Source organism: Artemia sp. Qi Xiang Cuo, chromosome 19 (genome assembly GCF_049724085.1).
Source record: "Artemia sp. Qi Xiang Cuo chromosome 19, ASM4972408v1, whole genome shotgun sequence".
NCBI lineage: Eukaryota > Metazoa > Arthropoda > Branchiopoda > Anostraca > Artemiidae > Artemia > Artemia sp. Qi Xiang Cuo.
Window position 1 is genome coordinate 42,353,692 of NC_142812.1, and position 12,558 is coordinate 42,366,249.

General features: G+C 37.2%; 1 protein-coding gene across 1 annotated transcript in view; it reads left to right on the forward strand.

The window, feature by feature from the left end:
* LOC148940863 (uncharacterized) overlaps nucleotides 1–12,558 on the forward strand; it is a 226,281-nt gene that overhangs the window by 56,501 nt on the left and 157,222 nt on the right. The gene's annotated exons all lie outside the window — the stretch shown is intronic.

Here is a 12,558-nt window from a genome sequence, read left to right on the forward strand (position 1 = left end):
TTATTTTCATTCGTTGCACTACTCTGGACTGATTCGATGGCTGCTTGGTCGGTTTTGTTGATCGGACGTGCGACACACATTCTACACTCTAGCCTTGGTCGAACTAGACTCTTGTCTTTTTGTACCTTAGTCATAACAGTTGGAGATAGAGGGTTATGAGCTGAGGCATAATTCCAAAAGTGCTTTGGATTTGACTTGTTTGCTGCTGCTATAGCCTCCTCATGCTGTTCAAATAGCTTTCTGGATAGATTTACGACTCGATTTTCATGCCTTTGTATATTTTGTATATCCTCCTCCATTACGGAATTCCACGAAACCTAGTAGATCTTACTAAAGATATGTACTCCAAATTTGTGAATCGTGTCATGACTAATGAAGGTCTCACTGACAGTTTCCTGACGTCCGCAAGTGTCCTTCAAGGATGCCTCTTGTCTCCACAGCTGTTCAACCTTTTCCTCACCGCAGTCTTATCCCTGGTGGAAACAACTTGCGGTGCACATGTAGGGAGTGTTCAGACAGATAAGCTAGCCTACACCGACGGTGTCGACGAAATGGCTGAAACACCCGAGGATCTACAAGCCATTGTTAACGATGCCCTCGAGGCCATTAGTTCTTTTGGAATGATCATAAATGGATCAAAAACAAAGGCTATGTGCTGCTCACGAAAGCCGCAGGATACAGTTAAGCCAGACCTGAAAATTAATGGAGAGAGTATCCAGTGAGTCGACGAGTTCCCTTACCTCGGTAGTCTGATTACCAGCGACAGCAGTCTATCAAAAAACATTAAAAGACGTCTCGCCCTCGTTAGTTCCAGTTGCAGGGCCCTTATGCCCATATGGCGAAGCAAGGATTTGTCTCTGCGGCTTAAGACACGACTTTTCGTTACCCTGATCATCCCCATCGCAATAAACTCATGTGGAACATGGACGCTGAAGATAAATGACAATCGTCGACTCGCAGCATTTAAAACTAAATGCCTCCGCCGCATCGCCAGGATCACTTACCTTGATAAAATCTCAAATGTCGAACTTATCGAGGACCTTAAAGTACAACAAACAATTCTCATGAAAATCCAGCTCCAGCAACTTCGATGGTTCGGTCACGTACAACGGATGAGTTAGTCCCGTCTCCCGAAAATCACCTTCGAAGGCCAAATTCACGGTTTTCGTCCTCGTTGTCGTCCCCCAACAAGGTGGAAGGAAAACTTTGCACCTCACCGCCTCTCAGACCTTCTTTGCCTAGCAGAACACCGTGAATCACACAAAAGATACATCCACGCCATTACGAAGAACGAGACCCCAAGGAGACCTTCAAGGACGGATAGGACTTAAGTCAAGTAGGTAAAATATATTTTGTATAGCGACAGGACTAATTTTCTGTCCACCAGCTTCAGTGATGATAGTTAGTCCCCTGGGGCTCCCAGACTATACATCACGGTTCCTTAAGCCACTCCTTGTCCATTGATGACTTGAACGCATCCACGCTGGTAGAAGTCACTGTTTTTCCACTGAGGGACTTCCCCAAGCTAACAACTCTATTTGAAAAGAACTTGTTCCTTAGTCTGGTGTTTCTCGTTTCGGGATAAGCTTGTGACGGTGACTACGATTTCTCTTTGAACTGTCTGGTTGGAAATGGCGTGGAACGGTATCCTCTGTATTTAGAAGCTTGTGTGCTGTTATCACATCGCCTTGTTTGCGCTGATACGCTAGAGATCGGTATTCTAAACTGACGAAGACGGTATGGATAAGTCATAAAAGTCATTAATATCATTCGTTGCACTACTCTGGACTGATTTGAGGGCTGTTTGGTCGGTTTTGTTGATTGGGCGTGCGACACACATTCCAAACTCTAGCCTGGTCGAACTAGACTCTTGTAAAGCTTAGTCATAACAGTTGGAAATAGAGGTTTATGAGTTGAGGCATAATTCCAAAAGTGCTTTGGATTTGACTTGGTTTTTGCTGCTATAGCCTCCTCGTGCTGTTCAAATAGCTTTCTGTATAGATTTCTGACTCGATTTTCATGCCTTGGTATATTTGTATATACCAGGACAAATTTCCTGTCCACCAGCTTCAGTGATTATAGTTAGTCCCCTTTGGCATCCCAAGCGGTGCACCACGGTTTGTTAAACCACTCCTCGTCCACTGATGACTTGAACGCATCCACGCTGGTAGAAGTCACTGTTTTTTCACTGAGGGGGTACATTTGCCTCTCTATTACTTGGACTATCTGTCTTGGCTTTTCTCTTTCTACAATTAGCCATGTCTTGATGCAACCTACTACAAAATACTTGATAAATTCAATTGAAGTTATCAAGTATTTTGTAGTAGGTTGCATCAAGACATGGTGAATTGTAGAAAGAGAAAAGCCAAGACAGATAGTCCAAGTAATTGAGAGGCAGATGTTTAAATGGCTGTGACGGGAGTAAGTATGACTCTCTTATTGGACACATACTTTTTTGTTAGTTTTTGGAAAGCCTGCCATACTTTTTTGCTAGCCTGCCTGGAGTCTCAGGCCTGTTAACCAAGAATTTAAAATTGATATGGGACCGTTAGATTGCCTGGAATGAGAGGCAAACAAGACACGCCCGCCTATGGTCTTAAGAAGGTTGACTAATAATTTAGAATTGATATAGGACCATTAATTTGCATGAAATAACAGGCAAACAAACAATCGTTTAAAGCCATCTTTGTCTTCCAAATAGTACCTATTCGTTGCCTAAGCTCAAATTGTTTTTCCTTGAAATATTTTGTTTAGCGATTCTTTATCGTGTATATTCCGCTTATACAGTCTCAAATGCTTTTTATTTGGAAATAGAACAGTTTTTTATAGTACAAGTAAAGAGCAAAACTAAAACTTAAAAGGATCAGTAAGGTATTCCGTATATAAAAGGAAAAAAGACTACCCTGTCTTTAGCACGCTAAAATTTTGTGCTGAAAGCTGTGAGTGCAACAAATGTAGTTGATGCGATGGGGAAAAATTACTAGTATAATCAGTGGGTAAATACTTGACGTTTGAATGGAATTTTTTTTATTCTGAATGGAAATGCGTATCAATCAGCTCTTTGTTCTTGAGACATTGCTCAAAAACTTTACACTAGATTCCAATTGCCCTTGCTTGTGCAGTTGTTCACAAGGAATTGGAGGCAAAAAGTCAAATTTTAGCGTAAAGACTAGGGACTTATGGGGGAAGGGACATTCCCCCTCACATATAGAATAGTTTCTCTTCAAATGAGATGTAGTTAAACCTTACTGCAAAGAGTTAGGGTTTGAGAGGTGGTACTCTCCCCCCTCATACATGGAATAGTTTCAATCCAATTTTGAAATTTCAACATCTCTCTTTACTTGTGTTTTGTGTTGGAAAAAAATATCGCTTTTATTTTTTTATATAGCCCGTTCAGACGCATCAGGAAACACTCAAGAACCGATCGGTACCGTGGGAAAACCTATAGGTTTTTCCCATAGTACCGATCGGTTTTGTAGGAATTTCTTATAGCTTGCCTACGGCACCAATCCGCTTCCGTTGACGTGTGTCGTCAAGCAAAAATAAGCAAGCATTTTTGAAGGTGGAAAATACGTCAACTGTTGAGCATACGAAAATTCGAGATTTAGTGGTTCCTATCCAGAACCATCAGTTTTTATCCAGCATAAGTAATGCTTTGCGTAAAACAAACGCGAAAGAGGAAGATACTTGGCAAGAAATGCATTTGGCTTAAAGACTTGGCGCTTACAAGTGAATGTTATCTGTGTTTCTTAGGAAAAAATTTCAACCTATAGTTCGAATACTTTTCCCTTGGGACCGATAAATTTTTCTCATCGGTATTCCCATGTGTCTGAACGGACAATTAAAAAAAATGTATTTCATATATTTTACCCGAATTGTGTTAGCACCACTCGAAACAGCCTAGGGAACACTATTGGATCTGTCTCTTCTTTAGAATCTTGACATACGACTTAGATATCATTTCATCATGATAAGGAGGGAATCAAGAAATCAGAATGGCATTGATTGTTTCTGATGTTTTAGCCAAGTAGCCGGTCCTTGAGGGCAATGATGGTTAAATAAGGTCACAATAGGGCTGGTATTTGAACAAGACATGTTAAATTGTTTCATCAGCTGAGAAGCAGTGTGACAGAATTCAAAATGATGTAACCCCCATTTTCGCAATGGTAATTAAAAGGCCGACTTATGGTATTTTTGTAACTTTTCAGGAGAGCCAAACAATGGGAGAAACGTTTGTCCATGGCGTATGTCTATTCTCTTCAAAGTTTGTGCACGTTAGAAGGTCGCGTATGTCTTTTTTATCTTTGTAACGATGAGACATCCATTAACTCATTTTCGACCAAAATTGCATCTGTCGCCCTTTTAATTATCACAACCATTGGATGTGAGGTGGGTTAAAAGGGGCGTAAGTCTTTTTTTTCTTCGTGACGGTGCGAGATAGGACAATTTAGACTGCACTATTAGAATCCCCGTGCTAAGTTTACCCATCACACATACATAACTCATTTTCTATCAAAATGACATATGTCGCTCTTTTAATTATTACAGACCGACTATACAATAGAACACTATTGAGAACAAGGGCGACAGATGTCAGCCTGAAATAAAGAACTGTATAAAGTCCTTTGTGGAAGGGTGACGATACATGTTTGCTGTGACTTTGTTTGAGTGCATTGTCTGATTATATCACTTGCACTTAGGCTTCATTTCTGTAGGAAGCAAATTACTTACCATGATGATACTTATATGACTAAGAGATGCTGGGATGAAGTTTAATAGAAGAACAGTGTGGTTTTGGGAAGAGTAGAAGATGGATTGACCAAATTTTCACTATTAGATTAATAATTAAGAAGCACATGAGTCATCAAATACCTTTAGTCCTTAGTTTTATAGATTATAACCAATCGATTGATTCAGCTGATAGAAGACCTTTAGCAAAGGTAAAATTGATTTTTGAGATGTTAAGATTTCAGGGCACAGGATTAGGTTTAAAAATTAACTTCATAAGGACTGAGTCGATTAGACTATAAATAAATGAGAATGATGAAGTGCTGTTGGTGAACGAAAAAATGGATCGAGTGGATAGTTTTACTTTCCTGGGTAATATTATTAGTAAAGATATAATATGCACTGAAGATGTAAAAAGTGAAAAGTCAGAGACAGTCTATTTTTTCGAAAAGCTGTGCCTTTAGTCCTTAATCAAATTTATTAAATGCCTTTAATCATATTGTGAGAATGTGGGAAAGCCATCATAACCTGACTAAATTGTAAAAATATCAAAGTATGAATTTTGAGTAATTATAAAGGTAACAAAGCATTAATTTTCTTTGTGTAAAGAGAACAAACAACATTACATTTGAATAAGAATACCCTTGGTCAGTTTAGGGCCATAAAATGCAAATACCGGACCGCCGATTTAAACTTGAGAGGTCAACGACAAAGAGATATTACATCGTGATTTGTATCACATGACAAAACAGGGTTTTTTCTTGAACAAAGAACTATTATTAGGATTACATCAAAACTGGTCTCTGGCCAATAGAAGAAAAGAAGAACAAAATAAAACTTAAAATATGGATTCGGGGACGGAAAACGGGGTAGTCTTTTTTGGACCAAACAAGGAGTAAGTGTTTTTACTTTGGAATTGAGTTAGACTATCACTGTCGGTCTGAAATCTCTTGGGGGATAAAAGTTTGAAGATTAAAGTTAAAATAAGAAGAAAACCTCTAAAGATTTCTGGCGCTTGTAAACAACTTTAATACATATATAGGAGAAATTAATAACAACTAGTGCTGAAATCTACATTTGCTATAAAGTTGGTGATTTTGGGTTTATAGTTCAGTAGTATTTCCACTTAGACAAGGCTTGAGCCATAAGGACAAAACAGCATTTTAAGGTTAAAATAAGCTAAATTAATTTTATTCCCAGAAATTTAAGCTTTGAATAACTGAAGGTTCAAAGAGGGAAGGAACATTAACCAAGAAGAGAACGCTATTAGAGCCATTTGTGCGCCCCCCGTTAGGCTAGAGTTCCTTGGGACTTAGCTTGAATTTATAAAGACATTGTATCCGAAAATTGGAATTATCGGACCATAAAATTACTGGCCCCCTCCCCCTTTGTGCAATCTTCAGCCGCTTATACGGAGAGGAACACCGTTATCTTTTTAATCATTCTTTCATTTCGTTAAACCCGTACTGCATGTTTATACAAAGGTGGCCTTAATGTTTATACAGATAGGTTAGGGGAAAAGGGAACAATATTATCGACTTAAGAATTTCCAAACTTTTATGTCCAGATACATTCAATTAAGAGTTTTTCCCTGCTAAAGTTAAAGCTTAATAAAGGTCCAAGGAATACACAGTCCTTTTCAAGAAATAAAAAGAAGATCTCTTGGTTTCGGTTAATGAAAATTGAATCGAAATCAATTACAGTTATTCTTAGCTCAGCTCAACAAAAGTTTTAACTAAAGGATTTTAGTAACCCAGAACTTAAGCCTTGACTAGCTATTCAAGTGTAACTTTTTTAAGTAGAAACATTTGATAGCTTAGAACTAACTTAATCTTTTTTTTTCGGTAAACATTGGTGGATTGAACAAGTAGATCATTAGACCTTAGACCTGGAAGAGGTTTGGAAATATTCAACATAATCAGAATTAGAATATTTTTCCTTTTTATCTTCTTTTGTAATAAAAATCAGTTGTCACTGAATTCTGAGTACCGAGCAAAAATGGGTTTTTTATAGGCCAAATGACGATACTGAAAAAACAAAGCGAATATTTCGAGAGGACAAACGCCTCTCTTCTTCAGCGCGAAACGAAACGATGTATCAATAAAAGCCAAAAATTAAAAGAATTAAAACCAACTACCTAACAACCATAAAAGCGAGTTATTCGCCAATATCCGCGATTTGCACAAAATCCAAAAAACATGAACTGCCATCGACGGATACTAGCGAGCAACTGACAAATGAAAGGAATCAATTCATTCACTTGAAAAAACAAAACGAACCTGCAATTAAATAAGTTGGAAAACTATGTCGTTTGATTTCGGATTTTAATTAAGACATTTATTGCAGACACCCTTTGAGACCTAAGGGGTTGTTCATGTGTTTGATTAGATGACTGGAAAAGTGGTTCAAGGTTTATTTCAGGGATTACTAACGTATCGGCTTCTCTTTTGAGAAAACCGAAATATGACTCGTTTATTCTTAAATCACCGGAATCTCTGTTTAAAGCTAGACCTAAATGTTGGTATTTATAAATTTGGCCTATATCTTCATTTGGCCTATAAAAACCCCATTTTTGCTCGTTTTTCTTTCTTTATGTGATGTCAGGCCAATGTGGTTTAAGAAATTATCTGAGTACCGATTTCTTACCCAAGCCTCAGTTTGTAACACGCTACCAAATATATTAGCCCTGTTAGTAGGGCAACCTTACAAATGGTCGCAGCGGTACTCAAGCTCGGTGCAACTTTCGTTTAAGTGAGGGAGGATTAACTAACTTTATAAAAATTTGGTAAAATTTAGTCCTCTGTTCCTCACAAGAAAGTGTGTGTTCAGTTTTCTAAACCTATCCAAGACAGAAAAGTTTGAAAAAGTGTTCATTATAGAAAATTTTAACCCTAAAGGGAAGTTCAGACAGCCTTTTATCTTTTATCTTCCTAAGATTCTTTCTTTCTTCTCCTTTTCTTTCTCTTTGCTACAAGTTCTAGTATCCGAATCGTCTATAATTTACTTAAATAGGGTCATAGGTTAATCATCCTCAAGAGTATGTAATTATAATACTAAACCTGAGGGTAAATTTAAATCAAGGTACTGAGAAAATTCTCATACAATTTATAAATGGACCCATTTTAGCGACTTTAAACACTATAAGGGATCAAAACGTTTCCGACACTGCGAATCAAAAAGAATGGATTCATCATGAGTTCAAATGAAAACAAAATTAAAGAATTAGAAATTGCACTACGACAAGAGCAAGAGGAGAGAATAAGACTAGAAGAGATCGCACAAGCTAGAATAAACGCTCTACACGAGCAATATGGAGACGACCCAGTCACAAGTAGGCTTCAAAACCTATTTTTGGAGCAAGCACCTCCCATCTCGTTACTAACATATCCAAATGAAATCCATTCATGGATTATCACACTTAAACAAATACAAAGGAGTTTAGGGAAAGATGATATTACTTATGATAAATAAAGCTATCTGTTATACAAGAGGAGAGATGAAAAGATTCGCTACAAGTTTAGATATTCCTAAAATAAGAGATTTAGACCATTTAGAAAAACTTCTAAAAGAAGCCTTTTTACATTAAAAACCAGCCGCACAAAAACTACAAGAACTGCTCTCCGAAAAACAAAGACCATCTCAGTTAGCGCATCGATATGACTCTTACATCCAAGTTAAGAATATAGACTAAGCGGAGAATTCTCCTGGTATAATACCAAATGACATTACGATGAGATTTCATAACAGTGGCAAGCTCCCTTCCACTGACCACAGAGTACTAAAACAATCTCAGGCCTTAAATTACCAAGATGAATTATTAACGCTTACAAAAAAATTTGAAGCACTAGATTTAATATATAGGGACTCCTCAGAGATGTTCTTAGGAGCAGCGGTAGTAGACTCAAGAGACACGAATTCCGCTAAAGAACCTGGAGTTAGCCACAGAGTAGAATATAAAAACAAGGGCAATTTTAACTATGAAAAAAGAAAATGTATTAATTGTGGGAGACTGGGAGACATGAAAGTGGATTGCAAAATCCCAAAGTGTACGAATTGTGGGAAACCTGGACATTACCGGAAAGATTGTTGGCAAAGTCTAGTATGTATAAGGTGCCAAGAAGTCGGGCATAGTGCAGACAAGTGTATGGCACAAAATCCTATTGAAAAAAACTAATCAGGCAGGACTTAGAGGAGGTACGTCCCAAGCCTGAAAATAAAATTACAGAACCTCCTTCTAACCAAAATGAAGATATTTGTTTTAGTGTGTTACAGGAAAATAAAACTGAACCAAGTTCTTTCCCATTTATGTGGACTGCTAAAATAGTAGACCAAAATTTTGTAAAATGTTTCATGGATAGCGGGTACCAAAGAGGCTTGTTAAAGGAGGAAATATTTCAAAAATTTCCAGTAGAGGTTCGTAGACACCTCAAACCATCCTCCTGAAACGTGGAATTTTTAATTGGAGAGACTTTACCACTAATAAGTGAAATAAATGTAGCACTCTGCATTACAGATTAGGCAAACGAAATGAAAGATTATTTTGGATATTTTTAGTTATCCAAAATTTGAAATTTGACGTAGTTATAGGACTTGATATTTTAAACAAACTTGATTGTACATTAAATTTAAAATATAATAAAATCTCTCTAGGGAATACAGGTACGGAGAATATAAATTCCCTTGCGTTTTTCACTGAAGAAATTTCGGGAAGGGATTGGCATATGTGGGAAGACAAGTCTATATTCTGCCCAATTGTTTCAAAATCATTAAGATAAAATTTTCAAATGAGTCAGCAACATTTGCAGGTCAGTGCGAAATTATAAGGTTTATCGCGAATATTCAAAAACATTTGTGCATATCTCCGTAACTATGTCAAACTTATAAATACGAGCTATGAACCTCTAAACTTACCACGAGGTAAAACCGTTGGTTCATATGAGGTGATAAACAATGAATATTTAACGGATGCGACTCTCTTAGCAGCAGGAATAATAGAAAGTAAAGAGGAATCCCTCTCTATAGAGGAGGATAAAATAGGATGGGAAGACAGCGAATTTTTAAAGAGAATTAAAACGGGTCCGTTAAGTCCAGAAAGAAAACAAATACTAGAGACAGTCTTATTAAAATTGAAACGAGCCTTCCTAACTGGACCTTATGATGTAGGGAAAAATTACCTTCCAGGATAAAAGGTAAAAACAAACTAATATATATCTATCAAGTGTGTCAAACAATTCCCTTTGCCATTTTTAATGACAGAATGTTAACAAAAACACAAAAACAAAGTGATAAAACTGGAAATAATTGAAATAAGACGTGCCGAATATACAGCTCGTATATTTTGCATAGGAAAACCCGGAACGGATGGGAAAATTCCACCAAAAAACTTGTGGGATGAAAATAATAGTCGGTTTCTCATAGATTTAAGAGCAATAAATAAAGCAATAAAAGACTCACAGTGGGGTATTCAAGAATTTCAGAGCTCATTTCTGATCTATCTAATAAAACCAAATTCATTTCAACTATTGATATTAGAAATGGATTTAGTCACTGTAACTTAGCTGAAGAAAGCCAAATATAGTTTAGTTTCTCAAATAAAGGGATTTCTTATGTATTTAAGCGCGTGCCACAAGGGTCAGGTTTCTCGCCCCGAGCTTTTGATGAATTTTTAAATCAGATCTAATTACCAAAAATTTCGTAATTTTTAACAAGTTATGCAGTTGAACTAACAAAACATACGGCAGGAAACTTTTAAGGTAATTTGGAACAGATTTAACTAACTTTGAAACAAGCTTTAGAATTTAATCCAAGCCTTAGTATTGATAACTCTCAATTTTTTTCGGAAGAATGTGACTTGTTAGGGTTTCGAGTCTCCACAAAAGGAGTGAAACCACAAGCACAAAAATTAGAAGCTATAAAGAACTTAGAACCACCAAGTGACGCCACAGGAATTAGGTAATTTCTAGGCTTAACAGGTTATTACAGGAGATTCTATCATAATTACGCAAAATTAGCCGAACCTTTAATTCGACAAACTAGAAAAAACGTTCCTTTTATTTTCGGCCCAGATTAAAGCGTAGCCTTTGAAAAATTAAAAACAGAATTATTAAATCAAAATAGTATTTTTTTAGAATTTCCAGATAAAGACAAAGAATTTTACCTTGTCATAGATGCCTCGGAAAAAAGTATTGCTTCAATTTTAATGCAAAAATGCAAAACGACAGATAGATTTCGAACAGTGGCAACATATTCAAAGGTTCTAAGTGGTGCAGCCTCAAGGTTTGATAACCACAACAAGGAACTTTTTGCCTTAGTAAAAAGTCTACAGCATTTCCAAAAAGGGTATTTATGGGCCGCGAGAACTCACATATTTGTAGACTGTGCAGCACTAACATATCTTGAAAGATCAAAGAATCTTCACTCAAAATTAAATAGGATTGCGTTTCCATTAGGCGACGATTTGTATACACATCACCACACCAGGACCAACAGGAAACCTTCAAACTATTTGGGTCACCTTAACTCGCAATTTGCTAAGATAAATAGGTCAATTAATCTTGATGAGTTAAAGTAGAATATTTAGCTATATTACGAGACAAGGAACCGATTGATTTTTTAGGAATAGGTATAAAATAGATGAGGGGATTCCAGCTAAAAGATCCTAAAATTAGGGTGGCAATCAATAAACTAATTAAATTAAAAAATAAACTTTTAAGCTTAAGATATTTCTAGATACAAATAAAAATAATGAAAAGCCTAAAGAGGGTAGAAATAAACAGTCGAGCCAGACTGGTTTGACCAGGCCCTGTGAGGGATGTGAGTCAAATACGGGTAGCTCAAACATTCCCGGAGCTATCAAACCATCGAAAGGGGATGAATTCAGTAGTAATACTGAAAAAGAGTTTCTTTCTATAAGAAGGAACAATCCTGAGTACAGGGATGGATGCCTAGCCTCTGGGACTATCCACGGCAAACTGAAAGAGGTAAAAGTAAAGGGCAGTACGCATGCTTGTGTTACTGACAGCAGGTCAATTTAGAGGGGAGTGAAATTGAACCCTGTAAAGGACAAGTTCTGACGGCGGAACTTGCAAAGACCAGAACTACTATGGGAGCTTCTGGCACTATGGATAATCGGGCCGAATCCAAAACTTCCAGGTTTTCAGACTCGGGGAGGGACGAGCAGTTATGGATACGAAAAGCTCGTGCGGTGGAGCTTGCGAAGTCTAGGACTATAGAAAAGGTCACTAGCATGGATAATTGGGCTGGGTCTGGAATACCCGCATAACCTAGGCACCAAGAGGGGTAAGCCGCAGGAAGAATCTCCAAAATTTGACGTTTCGGGCAGAGCTCAAATTAACAACAGACCAGAAACTTCAAATTTAGGGGAAGGGAATCCTTTTCTTGTAAAATGGTTAAGAGATCTTCAGTTGATCCTAGTCGAAGGAATATTGTACGCAATAGACGACTCAGAAAAAAGGAAACAGATGCATCAATTTAAAATCATCCTACCAAAAAGACTAATTAGAAGAATCATTAATCTTATGCATACGAGCCTTTTCCTAGGAGCGCACATAGGGACGGTAAAAACTTTGAATAAGTTAAAACAAAGTTGTGTTTTTGAAAATATGTTCTGCCAAGTTGAGGAGGCAGTAAAGAATTGGGATCTATGTTTAAGGAGGAATAAAGTTAGCAATATATATCCTAAATTGAGAGAAAGTATTTTCCCCGACGACCCATTTCATATCTGGTCAATGCATACCACGGGAAAACTACAAATTTGCATAAAGGTGTTACTTGTAAAGCATTTGGCATTATCAGACAGTAGGAAATCCA